The sequence below is a fragment of the Falco peregrinus genome, chromosome 2, assembly GCF_023634155.1.
Source record: "Falco peregrinus isolate bFalPer1 chromosome 2, bFalPer1.pri, whole genome shotgun sequence".
In the NCBI taxonomy this organism is placed as follows: domain Eukaryota; kingdom Metazoa; phylum Chordata; class Aves; order Falconiformes; family Falconidae; genus Falco; species Falco peregrinus.
Window position 1 is genome coordinate 76620866 of NC_073722.1, and position 14314 is coordinate 76635179.

At 40.2% G+C, this 14314-nt stretch overlaps 1 protein-coding gene across 7 annotated transcripts in view; it reads left to right on the forward strand.

Annotated features, from left to right (window-relative positions):
* Positions 1-475: 475 nt before the first annotated feature.
* Positions 476-14314, forward strand: part of FHIP1A (FHF complex subunit HOOK interacting protein 1A) — a 96232-nt gene continuing 82393 nt past the window's right edge. For all 7 annotated transcript variants that reach the window (XR_008745736.1, XR_008745735.1, XR_008745737.1 and 4 more), the window contains exons 1-3: positions 476-566; positions 1090-1157; positions 9606-9697. The gene's annotated coding sequence lies outside the window, so the exon portion shown is untranslated. The remainder of the gene's footprint in view (positions 567-1089; positions 1158-9605; positions 9698-14314) is intronic.

Below are 14314 nucleotides of genomic sequence, written 5' to 3' on the forward strand. Positions count from 1 at the left end.
GCCGACAGGGAACAACACTCATATGCCGCAGTATCAGCTAAGGAAAACAACAACAAAAAAGGTAATAATATTAACGAAAAATTAAAGAGGGGTGGGTAAAACAGTGCCGTACAGTCACTCACATAACTGGGGCCACCTTCCTCCTGTGGTCTATACAGGGCCTACCCACCACAGTTTTGTTTTTTTTTTTTTTTAACATTAACTTTTAAAATTTCATGTATTTATTTTTGCGCCAGGAGCGTGTTTCTTTCAGGGCCGAGCCAGCCTCACCTGGCAACCACAACTAACTACCTCCAAAGCCGGCGGCGCCGCCCGACGCCTCCCCGCCCGCGCCCGCTCTTGCCGCGGCGGGCGGAGGGGGCGAGCGCGGCCCGGCCGCCCGCCAGGGGCCGCCGCGGGCTGGGCCAGGCCTCACCCCGCCAGGTCGCGGCTCCTCCCCGCCCCTCTGACTCAGCGGCTCGGCCCCCCACTTACACAAACTCGGCGGCCAGTGCCGAGCTGAGGCCGCCCGCCGGGATGGGGGGGAAGATGCCCGCCCTGAGGGGACGGAGCCTCTGGGGCGCTCGGTGAGGGCGGGCTTCAGGGGGGTTCCTCGTGAGGGATTAGCGCCGGCTCTGGCTGCCCCGTCGCTGACGGCGACTCACCTGGGCAGCCGCCTCCCTCCTCCCCTCCCCTCCCCTCCCCTCCCTCCCAGAGCCGGTCGCTTCGGCAGAGAGGGAGCGGAGCCTGCCTCACCCCTCCCCGGGGAAACTTTCCGCCACCGCCCGCGCCAGGTAGGGGCTGGGCCCCCCGGGGCGGGAGCCATGAGGGGGTGGCGGCGGTTGGGGACGGGCCGCGGACCTGGCGGCGGGGCCTCCGCGCCGGGCGCAGCCGCTCCCGCCCCGGTTTGGGCGCCGAGTTGAGGAGGCGTCTCGCCGCCGTTTCGCCTCGTCGGCGGGGTGGGGCGGTGGGCCGGTGCCCCCCGCAGCCGGGCGGCTGCCGCCTGCCTCAGGGCTGCGAGTGCTGAGGGGAGTATGTAGGTCACTGCAAGTAATGCCTGCCTAATCCCCTTTATCTTCCTGGCTCGGCTTTTCCGCTGCTGGTTTGTAGGACGACCTGGGCAGCGCTGGGCGCCAACTTGGCGCAGGACTGCGAGCGGGGAGCGGGCGAGCGCCCAGGTGAGAGCGGGGTGCGCGCCTGGGGTTCAGGGAAGCCTTTTTCTCCACAGGTGTGACGCTTTGCATAGTGCCAGGTATTTATTTCTGTGTAGGTCTGTTAGCAGCCTGACCCTGGTCGTGGGTTGCCAGTTTGGGTTCGGGCTTCTGTTTTAACAGGTTAGTAACATAGATTTTTTTATTATTATTATTTTCCTTCGGGACACTTACTGTGTCACACACCAAATCACTGAAGGCTCCTTTGATATTTTCTTAGGATCCTAAAGGAAAATAGAGAGCCCAGCAACTCCAGGGCCCCAGTAACTAGAGAAGGCAGCGTGCCCTGGTGAAGCGATCCCTGCGTTGCTCCCTCTGATCTTTGAGGCGATGAGGAACTATTACCAAGGTCTTGTGGGTGTTCTGTCACCCAAGGCAGTGGTAGTAACTCGGCACGGTTTTGAGGTGCTCTGTGTGGACAAATCTGTAGGTGCAGGAGGGCAAACGCTGTTAAGAGGCTGTGCGTGGGGCCAGCCTGCTGGTGTAGGACAGTTTGCCAGCTTGGGGCATAATGGTTCCTTGTACCTGAGAAGTAATGCTAAGGCACACTTGGTAGTATTTGGAGCTGTTTCTTACAGTCTGATTTCCTCCTCCTTGGGGTGTGTGATTGATTTTCTGATTAGCATTAACACGCCTCGTATGATGGTATTATATGCTGCCATACCACTTCTGGTTGAACTGAGAAAGACATCAGAATCTGGCAGTGCCCTTTCTCTGTCCAGATGTTTTCTGTTGATCGGTGTGAAACTGATGATCCGCAAGAATTTACAGTTTCATTTTTCATCTGCACGACAGTTTTTATTTCTCCTCATAGCTATAAGAAGGATTCAGGACCTTGTCTTGTTAGTGCTGAAGCATGATGCTTTTATCTTGTTTTCATTTTCAGAGAGAGGAGGGAGTGAGAATAAATTCAAAGAGATCTCACACACACCGGTATGGTAATAGCATCAGGTCATACAGACCTATGTTTCTGGCCTGTGCTGGTTTTATATAATAATTTCTAGAAGTAAACCTTTTAGAAAAAAGGGCAATTGAAAGGTTTTTATAATACCCGAAGGAGTGAAGTTGGATTAGGGTTTTCACATTATTTGTGTTGTCTTACTTCTGCTGGGCAGTGTATAAAGAGTCCGCCTGATCTGAAACTAATCTAAGAATTAGGACCTAATGCTGTAATGCTTTTTTTTCTCGCTGGCTCTGCTTTAATGAGTGTGGAAGGTCAGAGGGAGATGGAAAAGGCAGAAAAACTTACAATCTACTTTGTAAAGTATAAGTAATTACGAAGACCAAGATTATACTGATGGGAGTATGGCAGTTGTGAAGCCGATAGAACATCCAGATGCCTTTTTCTCTTACCCATCTCAAGACAAATGCTTTCAATTGACTTCTGCTAACAGCTATTTTAATCTATTTATTGAGTCAAAGTGATTGATGATATGTGCTTTGAAAAATAAGTGAATTCTATTAAAATGATGAAAAATGTATTGCCAAAGCCCACGAAAGAAACATAACTTCATTTACATCTTTATTTATTTATTTAAACTTCACTGTATCCATATTGTGTCTGAATTATATGGTGGCAATGGTAAAAATTGGGATACGAAACTTCATACAGTCTGAAACTTAAGAGAACCAAAATTGGAGAGACTGCTGCTGACGTGGTTTTATTTGATCTTGGCATGAAACAGTTTTAGAAATCTATAGATGTATTTTCCTTTCAAAAGATTATACTAATGCATCGATGCCTGTTAAGCTTAAGTCTTCAGATTTACAGACTCTCAGTACCATCTGAAGCATCAGTTTCTCAGTTAAACTGTTCATTGAAGTTTTATCAAGATTACTTCGATGTACATCAAGTTTTAAGGCTTTTTTAAAAAAGAACTTACAAATGCTGCTGTTCCACTCTTGCATATCTTTATTAGTATACAAATGCTGCTTTTTGATGCTTGCAAAAGGTTTCATTGCAAGGGCTTTTCAAATTTTAATTAGACTTACGGAAATCTTGTTTAGTTCTTTAAATTGCATATTGAGTTTGTTTTAAAAATGCAGATCTCTGCATCCAGGTATGTTATTGTGACTAGAAGTTTCTCACAAACATTTGAGAGAGATGTTCTCTCTCTTCTTTCTGCTCTATGGCATGTCTAGAGTAGCTGATATGTTTGTTGTGTTCATTAGGTGCTGTTGAGAACAGAGCTTTTGTAACCTCTTGTTCCAGTCACCCTTTTTAACAGTTTTATAACTACATTTTTGTTTAGAGATGCTTAAACTCTGACTCCTGTACTCAAACATGCTGACTTGGCATTGTTTCCTTACTCGTGGTTTCTTCTCAGCGTAATCAGTTATTTAGGGTAAGACTGACCTACAACCCAGAACAAAATATACACTTTATCCCCCTTGGAGGAAGCCCGCAGGAAAGAGGGCATCAAGGAAGGCTGTTGGCAAAATAGTGCTCTTTGTGTCCTGTTTGGGGGTTTGTTTCAGTTAATCTATTACACAACAGTGGATGCCTATACTTTAGATATGTTATCGATGCATTTTTAATGATCTGATGGTGTCGAATCGAGACAAATAGCCTCAGGGTGCTTCCAGAAGAGGCTACAAAGGCCTGCACTGGTCGAAAGCTGGGGCAGTAGTGATCTGGAAATTCTGATCTTTTTCCGGTCCTTTTTGCAGTACAGCATAGCGGCCAAATAAAGGCTTATAAGTAGCTGCTGGTATGGCTGTTTTGTAAGAATTGCTGTACTTTTTAAAACTCATGTGAAGAGCCTCCAAGAAGCAATTACTTTTCCTGTTAGAATTAATCCATTTGGAAAGTAGAGCTAGGACTTCACAGTGTCATGGGGAACAGGTCAGTTAGACCTGGATCAAGTCTGAAGACTGACTGGACTGAATTGAAAGAACAGTTTTGATTGCACTTGTAAACACATGCAGCAATAAGTGGTTCTGGCAGTAGTTACTCCTGTGTAATACATATACACATGCTAGTACATTTTAAAGTGTCAGCTTAAGTTTAGAGGTGGTGTGATGGTAGTGAAGTGTTCACAGCTAAAGTTAATGTTACAAAGACTGAGGAGCTTTTTAGGAATACATCTTGCTTTGCTTTCTGTCACAGGCATCGATCATAAGATTTCCTATTATTATATGTAGGTATCTTTTAGTAAATGACTCATTGATGGTATAATAAGAATGCTTTCCATTTTAAACCACGTGGCAAAAAATTCTTATTAAAGGTGATCCTGAAGGGCAAGTCCAGGTGAGGCTATTCCATGTAGAATGGAAGCAGAGCAGGGTAAGGTAAGAGCCAGTGACAGTGGTGGTAGAGGCTCAAGGCATGTGAAGACACAATCTAAGAATGGGTTGCCTCTGATATTTAGTGAGATTACCTTTAGTTAACAGAGGAAAGTTTGGAAACATGACGCCAATATAATTATCTGCATGCAAGAGGCCCAGAACCTTAGTTCCATGTATATGTGTAACAGTATTTTTCCTCCAAAATTAACTGCCACCTGAAAAGGAGGAATGAGATCCTGAGTTAGCGTAAGATGTAGTTGGGGCTTTGACTCTCATTATTCCTGACCTGAATGCAGTACATTTTCATAGCAGTTGCAGAATTTGTTCTGAAATTTATTGTGTTTCAAACTGCAGTGGTTCCCCATGGATGGTAAGTTATTGGGAAATCAATTACTTTCTTTCTTTTTTCTTTTTTTTTTTCTTTTTCTTTTTTTTTCTTTTTTAAAATAAAATAGTCAAATTGTGAGGTAATGCTGCATTGCCTACCTGCACAGTGATGACAGACCATGACAGTTAATTCTGGTCTAATCATAATTGGCATTGTAGATGACATGTTATCTGCTTCTGTGTGGGGAAATAACATAGCTAGATCAGTGCTAAAAGTATTAGGCAATTTTTCATTATGTAATTTCTGCTGTTTAACTGTAGAAGCATAGTCAAATGTCATCATCTCCCTTTGTGCCTCTACTGTAGTCTACAAACACAGACACAAGTTTTGGTCATTTAAACAGTTGCATGCCTTAGAAGAATTTGTCGAGTTTGGTTTAAAAAAAAAACCACAAAAGGGAGGGGGGGAAGCAGGCACGCAAAAAGATTATGTGAGAATAAAAACATGTGCTAGGTTCTTTGCAAAAATAACTGTTCCTGAAGGACAATTGTGCCCTTCATCCTTCTAATTCTAGTTCATTTTTTATATGTTTCCTGTGGTATATATTGGTGAAGGGTAGGATTTATTTCTGTGAAAACTTTTATATAAGTAGGCATAAAGTTGTGAGTACTCTAGTAGTAGCTTTGTTTGCCTGGGGAACTGGTAAAGTGATGCTGGCAAAAGAGCTCGCAGCTGGAAGGATTTCCTAATGTACAAAAAACCCGAGGTCTTTAAGCTATTGGCGAGATGTATATGCCAATAAACTTTTGAATTGTAACTTAAATTTAACTGTTGGCTGTTTTTATTGCACTGTGCTGGCAGTTGAAGAGTTGAACTGCTCAGGAATTGATTCCATTTGCATCCACAAAACCTTTTGTAAAACCTCAAGTACCTCTGAGCAGGATGGAAGAAATTTTTTTTCTTTTTGAATTAGTTTTATGAACAATTAATATATGTGTAATAATGAAAATTTTTCACGTTTGTTTTTTGACACACAAGTCAAAGAGCAACAAATGAAAATTTGCTGTTGCGCAGCCAGGTCAATGAAGTAGTGTGGGTTTTTACTGAATTATGTTAACTTAATTTGCTGCTATGGGGCTCCTGCCCTAATGTAACAAACCTGAGAGGGAGAAATAATCTGGCTTGCTGCTTCACCACTGTACTGTCCTTACCTTGAGAGTAGCGTTTCTGTTAGGATACGTATCTTTTACACTGGACCCATGCACTTTATTAAACTCTCTGTGCTGTTTCTTCTGTGCATGTTTGTGACACACACACTTTGCTGGTGCCATGAATATGTTTTAGTATAATGCCATGAATTCAGTATTCCTGTAAGAAAGCCTATGGAGGACAAAAGCTTATCGCCCCTTTTGAGAAACTCACTTGATTTTTCAAATGCTGGACTTCTCAGGAAGCATGTGCTACCAACCACAGCAAGATGTGGATTCATTATGGAGGTGAGGGCTCTGTTCCTCTCTGTGTGTGACTTAGAATTATTCAATGTTCTATTTCCTGTGTGCCTGACTGAGGTACAGCAATAACAGGTGCTAAGCAGCCAAAGGTTTTTCTGCAAACCATTAATGTCTTCAAAAAAGGGTGTGTGTTGGCACTTGTTTTGCTCTGATGTTGTTACTGAACCACCCAAATGTCCTTGGAATGCCTGTGGTGTGGATTGGGAATATCAGTCATATTGGGATTTGTGATTCTGAGTTTCAAAGCATTAGTACATTCAGTTGGTCTGTTACTTTGAGGTGGTTTTGCGCTTTTTTTTTGGTTTTTTGTTTTGTTTTTTAATTGGCCATTTTGCCTTTCAGTACAGAGAAGCATAGAACACATAGTCAGCAATAGGTGTAACAGGTTGATTTCCTTTCTAAATTGCTGACTTGCCTTAAGATTAATTCTGCTTCCTTGCTTGGAGTGGTTTCAGGTAAACAATTAGAAAGTTCTTCAGCAGCTTCTTGATACATTTTTATAGGATGAGGAGCGTGTGAAGTAGAAGTAGATTTTCTTAAGAGTGTATGTGTGGGAACCCAAAACAAATTACCAAACCAAAAAAAAACCCATAAAAAGAATAATGGAGAAATTAAACATGGAGAGCAGAAACTGATTTGCTCTCACAATTAGTTTTGTTCTTAGTGTTTTGGTCCCAGCAACGTGAACAACATGTGAACTGACTGCCAGATAACACAGAGGTTTTATGGATGTCGGTGGTTACACCTGCCTTCAGCAGTATTTTGTTGGCATGATTTTTACAGTGGTGCTGTTTGCCAGCAACAGCCCAGTGCTTAGGGATTCCTGACTTGCTAGTGTTGATACAGCAGAACACACAGTATTATTGAGATGGTTTTGCAGAATTTCCTTAGGCTAGATAGAGCTAGGTTTGTTTTGCTTGGATGCTAGTGGAGTCCTTGAACTTGGAAAACTTCACACACCCATGCCCACCAAGAATCTTTATTGTTGAGAAAAAAAAAATACTCAGAGAGAAACAGCTATGGCAGTTTGCTAAACTGCATTTATGAGATGCGTGCTATTTACAAGTTATATGTTTTGTTAGTAGTGTTGTTTTTAGCAACTTTTTAGTAAAATGGGTAAATTTGTATCTACTACCCAATATTAAGGACCTAGGGACAAAGGTCAAAGGAAGTGGTGATGCCCTTTGTTAGATTGACTTATGTAGCTGAGGGAGTGGACAAAGTTCTGGGCACACAGACCTTGGTCCTGCTGACATTCAAGTCATCTCAGTTAAAATGACTGAATTATTTGACTTTGGTGTATATATAACCTATCTGAACAATTTCCCATGTATTAATGCTTCTTTTAGTCTTTGCCTGTAAGGAAAAAATTAGTGAGCAGAATTTGTGGCTTGTATTTGCATTAACATTTTCCATTAGCCTTCAGTGAAATTCAGCAGCATTTGAATTACTTTGTGTGCAGATACATTTGAAAAAGTTAAATGAATTAGAGATGAATGAAATGTAACCCGATTCTTCCTCTTGACAAATTAAAACTCTGAAGTGATAGTAATGCCTCCCATTTCATGGATGTTGTATTAGTTTAGGAGGTGATAAATACGCATAGCTTAAATTCAGTGCTTGCTGTGCGTTATATCATTATCATAGCAGGTACATGTGCAATGATTCAATAAGTGAAAAGTTACTGTTTTGATTTTAAAATGTGGGGAATAAAATAATGTATTGGCAGCAAGTCATGTTCAATTACTGGTGATAACATTTGTACAGAGTTTTGGCAAACATTTAAAGTAACAACAGTTCAGGTTTAAAAGAGGCATCAACTCAACGGCAACATTTCAGGAGCATTTGGCACTGGGCTCAGTGATAGGAGATAACATGATTTAAGCAGCCATCATACCAAAGTACATTCTGAGATAAAAAATATTATTTATTCAAGTACAGGAATATTGGGGTCTGTGGCATGAGGGAGCTGAAAAATCAGTTGATGACAGAATAAGCAAACTTTTCAATTTTAAACAATACTACTAGAAGTCTGTGTGAATAAAAAGGAAAAGAATATTGGTATTACCATGGCAGAACTGACTAAAGGCTGGCAAATTGGGGAGATTTTCTGAACGAGGGTGTTTGTGTACACCTAGCAGAAATCATCCAGATCACCTAGGATTACCTAGGAGTGTTGGTTAGAGGGTACGGCAGGATGGAGGTTCCTAGTAAGTTCTTAGAGAACCTTGGTAAAACTTTCCTAGTGCTAAATATGAAGAAAGCAACCAGAAGGTAGGCGCTTCCAAGCTTTGTTATAACTAGAAGATAACGAACTTCTCTGAGAGTAGGCAAATGAGAGTCTGGCAAGGAGGACTTGTGCTAAAATAAAACAATGGATTTTTAGAAAGGCAGACTAAGTCTGGTTAACATGAATCTTATCTACTAGTTCTGTGTCTTAAGAGAAAAAAAAAAGTAGATATATTGTTCCTTCAGGAAGTTATATTAGTGGCAGAAATTGAAACTATTCTGCTGCAGAGGAAAATATGAAAAGTAGTGAGAGGCTGGCTTGGCTGCTGGTGAGCTTTTTAACATGGAACACAACAAGGAGGGAACGGGAATCCAGGCCAGATTGCCAAGGACAAGTATAAAAATAAAGCACAAGCACACATAATTAAAATAATGCATTCAGAATGGCCAACTCAAAAACAGTAACAAAAAGTCATTATAGAAATATAAAATTAGTAAAAAGAAAGACAGGGAAGGCTTGCTGCTGTTTGAAGACTGGAGCTGTGGACAGATAGTGCAAAGCAGACTGAGGGGTTTTTTTTGTTCATTGTTTTTCCTGCCGTGCCCCCCCCCCCCCCCCCCCCCCCCCCTTTTTTTTTAATAAGAGAAGATGGAGGTGAACATGGTGTTCAGGCGCTAAACCCCTACGCTGGGGACAAGTTATAGAGTATTTAGTTTGTTTGAAGTGTTTAGAAAACACTATTGAAAGGGTAGGAGCTGGCTGATGTAATCCCTGAGCTGCTGCAGTTACTTCACTCATGGAGGATGCGTGTAATACTGTGACACTGAGAAGAGTGATTATAGTGCCTGTGTTTACAGGTGTTGGCAGGGGAAGTGGAAACGAGCAGTTGTAGACCCAATTGTTTAACTTGGATTATTTGTTCCAGTACTTTTCCTGGGAATTACACCCTCCCAAAGCAGTAGAAGATGACAAAAAAATGAGCAGTAGCCCATATGATTTTATTTTTAAGATTAAACCATGTTATACTAATACAATTTCTTTCTCCAAAATGCTAACAGGAGAGGAGCAGCTGATCTCTGATAGCTTGACTCTGATAGAAAATGTCAAAACTTCACTCTTGTTGAAGAATGCCTGGAGGAATTGACTGTAGGTAAGTGCTAAACTGCTTGAAAAACATTTTTTTTCTCTAGGAATGGACTTATGAGATAATGTTTTGGTTTGGGGTTTGTTGTTGTTCTTGTTTTTATATAGATGAAGGATTTAGATAATATAGTGGATGATGAGAATAATAAGAGTCAACACTGTTATGTAATTGTAAAATTAGAGAATATCATACCAAGCTACTGTCACAGAATGATTAGTTTCTACCCTTAGAAAAGTGGTTTTTTTAATAGGGCTGCTTCTCAGATTGGGGCTGAGGTTTGCATAGAAAAAGCATGAGCAGCACAGCCCAGTTCCTTACTTCAAACGTAGTGAGGCTTCTTTAAAGTAATTACAGCCTCCTGGTTGATGGGAGATGTCCAATCTTGAAGATGGAATTTTATTTTATTTTTTTTTTAAAGAGAAGGTAATATGAACCCCATTGGAGGGAGTCTGGAGAGGAGCTGTAAGAGTACCTGGGTATCTGGAGGAGTGACTGAATGAACCAGGAGCTGTTATTTTAGCTTCAAAGAAGAGTTAGTGGAGAAATGAGAGTGAGGGTTAGTTTAAATATGTGAAATATATGTGTTTCCCACAATGATCTGTTTTCTTTCCTTGGCTGTTAAGACACCGTTGTATGGAATATATTATCAGGAAAAGTTGTGAATAATTTTAAGAACAGGCGAAGCAAGCATCTGTGAGTTGTGACAGAAACATAATGGGTATTACCATGGCACAGGGGGAAGGACTAGATGACTTTAAGGTGATTTTTGATCCTTTGACTGGTAAATAGGAGATGGTTCCTGTGGTGCAGCACAATCTGTAAAATCCAGGGAGAGCACAGTACTGAGAATTCCTTTTCTGCCCTCTACTATTATGTCTCATCTGACAGGGAGGATCCAGAAGTTATTAAAACATTATGCCTCTTTTTCTTTTTTCCTCCCCCTTTTTTACCTGCATGGAAAAGATGAGTGAGACTTAGAACTTCACGTTGCTGTGGCTGTTGAAAAGTAGCTAGAACTCCTTGTTGTAAGACAACATGAAAAAAGCTCTGCAGGCATGCCTATACCCATGCTGGCTCAGCAGGACTCTAGAACACGGAGTGCTAGGACATGTGTTTTGATGATGCCTAGATTAGCTTCAAAAGCAGTTTTGTCATATTTGTATGGCACTGCATCCAAGCCACTGTGGTTTTACTGCTTCTAGACCTGTGCTAAGGTCTGCTTTCTGCCATGCAGACTTAATCAGCTTGTGTTAGTGATAATTTGGCAAACTGTTTCGTGTAATCCGCTGTATGTTGTAAACAACCCTCTATTGTGCTGCCCTTGTAGCCTGTGTTTATTCGGGTGCACTAACTATTTTCCTTTAATCAATTGTCCAGTAACAGCACAAAACAGAGATGACTCTTCACTGTGTGAGATTTCTTGTCTGAATGCTAACAGTAACAACAGTGACATTAAACAAAGGTTTTAATTTCAGTTGGATGCTATTGAGCAAAACTGTGAATAGCAGAAGAAAAATAAAGATTTGAGGAAGTCCTGCAGTGTCAACTGAATTTTAAATCAAAAGCAAATAGGCACAATTTTGTGTAAACAGTTTAGGAGGCTTTATTTTTGGATCGCAAAAGGAAGTTTCCCAGGATGTATCACTTCTGTGATGTGTTCTTTCTCTTAATTACCATCATGCATGTATGAAACAAAGCTGATTTTTAACATGCTTCCGTTTTAATATTTTAAAGTCCATCTGCTCTTTTTGTGAATTTTTGAATGGCATGTATTGCTATGGGGAGCATTTGTATTGATTCATAAACCTGTGGACTATGGTTTCTGGGTTTTTTTTGGTTATTTTCTTGGGCTTTCACATGAAGGGGAAAGATAAGAAAAGCAATTTAAATTTCCCAAACCACAAGGCTATGCATCTTTCATAATACCTAGCCTGGGTAGTGGTGTAGGTTATGATATGTGGGTTGCAATACAGTCTCTTAGGACAACTTTGTCTCAAGTAAAATGCAGTATAATCCTGAGCACAAAATTAATTGCGTAGAAGATGATGGCTAGTGCTTGGCTATTTGCTTACAAATCCTTGAAAAGGCTTTTGCTATTCTGAGGATGTCCTGGAACCTGCCTATTAAAAGAAGGTTTGACAGACTGCTCTGCTGTGGGTTGAACATTGAAAACTGCCTTATGTTATGATGTTGATGATATCAAGATAGAAAATAGAGCATCTTAATTCATGAAGGTTACTACTAGGAATTGATTATTTTTATGTTCTAAAACTTTTTAATATACTTATCACATGCATTTTAGGACAGAATTTCAGGCTATCAAAGCAGTGTTAGATGATATATATCTTTCCCCCCCTAATTTTTGTATGATTTTAGATTTTGTTAAATATAGTTCCAATTTTTTGCACATTTCCTTTACCATTTCATATTTTCCTCATTTGTCTCAGTTTTCAGAAATGAGAAGACAGAAACCTTTTGCATTCTCTATGGCTCCCTCTGCCCCCCCCCCCCCCCCCCCTTTACAATACAGAAAGCAGATGTGTATTGTTTGTTACTTCTGCACAGTGTTGCTGCTTGCTTTCACAAAGCTGTGTATATGATACAAAAGCAAAATACTTGCTTTTTCAAAAAATATGTCATATAAGGCAAGACTGTATTTGATAATAATGGTTTATCAGTGCCTAGAAAGAGATCCAAGTGTCAGTGCTCTTACTATCTTCTACCTGGTACTGAATGGAGGTAAATGAGAACTGGTAACAAGTATATACTGACAATACTGTGTGATTAACATGACTCTCCTAAGCCACAAATAGGGGAAGCTTTCTCTTTAATTATAACTGTGCTTCTTTAATCTAATTACAGCTTTGTAAATCATCTTTTTTTTTTTAAAAAAAAGCTGATTGGAAATTGGAATTTCTTTAGATTATTCACATTCTTGTGATTTCATATACTAGACAGAGTCGTCTTTTGCCCTCTAACCTAGGGTGTGTATTTGTGGATTTTTTGGCTTTGTTTGTTTGCTTTTAAATAAGTTGGGAAGCTAAAGGCACTTAAGTTCTGGAAAGTTACCATAGGCTGATGTTAAGGTTTCAGATCCAGAATTTTTTACATATGTGTGATCAGGGAATCTTTCCAGACCTTTATGTTTTTCTTTACTGTCTCAGTGGTAGTGACAAAGATTCACTGAGTCAGTTCTGCAGTACTTTGAAGCTGAAACACTAAATATGTTAGGATAATATGGCACCACTCTTAAATATGTATAATATTTTATTAACCATGTAATGGAAAACATGCACTAGCTAGATCAGAAATGGAATTGTTCCTCATACGACTCTGTTCTTTATTAGCTGTGTTTTCAGTCTCCTGTACCAATTGTCAGTTTCAGGCTTGTGGTTCTGGATAAGAAATGTTCTTCAGGTTGAAGCAAGCTGGAATCTTTAAAACAAATGTGCTAAGGTGCCCACTCACCCCCTGCCCAAATGCTGATCACTTGAGGCCACTCCACGGGTGCTTCTTGCATACTGCTTTCCCACATCTGCTGGAAACAGTGATTTCTAGAGAGACTCAGGGTTACCTTCTGTGCTGACTATAGATAGGGACTATGTCTGTTCTCCTGCCCCCCCCCCCCCCCCTTCTGTTCACTGTGGTGGACAATTTCATACGTAGCTAAAAGGAAAGAAAAATGCTGTAAGATGTAATGTAAAGATCAGCTTGTAAACCTCAATCATGAGGACTTAATTTAGACTATAGATTTTTTCGTTATGTGTATGACAGTAGTTTTTAAGCTGTGCTGCAAATTAAAAGAAGATAAATCCAAGGGAGGAAATATATATTTAAGCTAAAGGACAGCTTGGTCAAGAACACAATTATAGGTTTCACCTATAAATTTACACAGATAAGTGATACAGTGAAGCAAAAATAGAAAGACTGTATTTAACAAATTAAATTTATAATCTTATTTTTATGACTAGACTTAATAGATGTATGAAGCAAAGAAAAGGGGAGTTAGTGTTAATTAAAAATTATGGATAAATCTTCCTTTAGAGCCCCCACTCAGAATTATTTTGAGTAATAAGGAATTATATTAAAAATATCATGGCTTAGTGAGCTAGCATTTTGTGAACAGTATTTTACAATTTCAGTAATGCTGCATACTTCCTCAGGTTGTGAAAGCCAGCTAGTAGTAACAAAGGCCATATGGAATGTTGGCAGATAAAAGCATGTGGATGAGTCTCTTAGATTTTTTTTTTTTTTTTTTTTTTTATCTCTAGTGTGCCATGCCAAGTAGTACCTTTCTACCTTTCTGAACTGGGGTCAAAGGAAAAAGAAAAAACCCAACAAACTTTTTTCCTCATGCAGAATTTTAAAAAAAATCCTTATATACTCTTTAAAGGGTACTTTAACAAAAAAACTCAACCCTTAGCTCTTGATATTTTCTTAATTAGTCTGATTCTGTGTTAGTATTAGGTATATATTTTAATTTTTGTTATTTAAAGGAAGAGATTGGATTTGGATTACATTAAAGGCACTGGCAGGAAGTGTTCTAGAGATGATCTGGAGGATAGAGAGATTCACTGTGGTATCATTCCATTTGAGGAAATTAGCTGGTTTTTAGGACTACCT